The sequence below is a fragment of the Ctenocephalides felis genome, unplaced genomic scaffold (genome assembly GCF_003426905.1).
Source record: "Ctenocephalides felis isolate EL2017-DRISC unplaced genomic scaffold, ASM342690v1 CF-g0.4_SCAFFOLD_00845, whole genome shotgun sequence".
Taxonomy (NCBI): Eukaryota; Metazoa; Arthropoda; class Insecta; order Siphonaptera; family Pulicidae; genus Ctenocephalides; species Ctenocephalides felis.
This window is the reverse complement of record NW_020536999.1, coordinates 7570310-7572298: the sequence shown is the minus strand read 5'-3', so window position 1 is coordinate 7572298 and position 1989 is coordinate 7570310. Positions and strand designations below refer to the sequence as shown.

Below are 1989 nucleotides of genomic sequence, written 5' to 3'. Positions count from 1 at the left end.
AAATCGATTTAAAAAAATCAAAAACTGTTCGAAGATATTAGTTGGGAATGATACTGATTAGTTTTAGTTGAAAATCAAATTAGATGATAAATTGCAAATTATTCTATCAAAATATAGAAATTCCGACGTTGTGTGTATAAAAACAGCTTTTTTTTTCTTGAAACTATATAATTTCTGATTTTATATTTTGGCCGCCAAAATGTAATTGAATGCTGTCCAATCAGATCACTCGTTTCGTTTATAAAGGAAAATGGAGTAGAAATGTCAAAGTGGTTTATGGAATTGTTAAAGTTAAATTGGAAAATAAAATAATTGTAAAAAGGTCAGTATGAACGAATTAGTAAATTTATTATACGTTCATAACACATATATTTTAAATATAAATTCTTTACTTTCAAGAACTCATCGACAGTTAGTTTATTATAACCTACAAACTTCTAAAATGTCTGAAGAAACAAATTCAAACAAAACAATTAAAACCGAACCGATTGATGATTATCCTCAAGTGAAACAGGAATTTGATGATTATGAAAATACGTCAGATTTGTGTACGTATAATGATGATATATGTCTACAGCAATTTCTAAAATCTGAAGTTACAATTGACGAGGAAATAAAACAAGAGACGATTGATGACCAAGATGATGCTTTGGATAATACAAACGAAAGAGTTTTAGATGAAAAACCTTACATATGTAACGAAGAGATCAGTAATTCAAGTACTTTAGTGGATAGCACGAACAAATCAATTAAAAAAGTTTCAAGAAAGTGCAAGACAACCAATAATTTGAAAAAGCTTTAGATGTGAATTTTGTAATAAAACATTAACAACAAAATTTAGCTTAAACCAACATGAAAGGATCCATACTGGAGAACGTCCTTATGAGTGCAAAATATGCAATCAAAGTTTTTACAGATAAGTCATTTGAGAGATCATTCAGTAGTACATACTGGAGAACGCGCTTATAATTGTAAAATATGCAATAAAACATTCTCAAACGCAGGTAATTTGAAAACACATTTTTTGGTGCATACTGAAGAACGCGCTTTTAATTGTGAAATATGCAATAAAAAATCAAAACAAAGCCAAACCTAAAACAACACAAAATAACCCATACCGGAGAACGACCTTATGAATGTGAAATATGCAATAGAGCATTCTCAAGAAAATATTCATTAACACAACATAAAAGAGTACATGCTGTAGAAGGAAACAGTCAACAAAACTTTTGAATTAGTCTTGTAATTGTTTAAGCTTATAATTCTTTTCAAGTACTCAATTATACTGATATATAATAATAATTGCAATTATGTATTATATATTTCTGTTTGTTACTCATAATCAATGAATATGTAATGTAATGGTTTAATAATATTGTATTTATTTTGTATTTACTACAGTCAAATAAATATTTTTCAAGTTTTTAGAGACTGAAATATTGTTGTCACATTGAAGGACTGATTCAGCTGCATACAAAAAAATGTTATGGCAAGGCCATGTTATGCTTTAACTTGCATACATTATGCTACTGAATCATACTAAATACTGTCAACATTCAATTCATTTGTTGTGCATTCAGGCGTTTTCACACAAAACTGCAATGTCACTCGTATGTTATGAAGCTGGGTCAAAACACCCTGTTATCTAACATCGGTTTTTGACATTTGTGCGGTTTTTTAACTTCCCGTCTGGTAGTTATAGTAATGGGCCGAAAATCGAAAATGAAAATTTTTGCATTACTCGACGTTTTGAAGGTTTTTGAACATTTTACTGGCATACCTCGGAAAAAAAATGGATGTGAGTGTGTGTGTGAGTGTGCGTGTGTGCGGTGGGTTTTAAATCGAATGGTTTAAAAACATTCGATTCCTATTAATAGGAAGATTTGCTGATTAGTTTTGGCAAAGGCAGGTCCAGCCGTTACGGAGATATGGAGCAAAGAGTGCAGAAAATAGAAATCGAGTTTTTGAGAGAACGGAGCATCCGATTGT

General features: G+C 30.4%; 1 long non-coding RNA gene across 1 annotated transcript; it reads left to right on the top strand.

Annotated features, from left to right (window-relative positions):
• Nucleotides 1-254: 254 nt before the first annotated feature.
• LOC113363896 lies at nucleotides 255-511 on the top strand. Its single transcript, XR_003365981.1, has 2 exons — nucleotides 255-322; nucleotides 400-511. It is a non-coding gene; the product is annotated as an uncharacterized LOC113363896 (long non-coding RNA).
• Nucleotides 512-1989: the final 1478 nt, after the last annotated feature.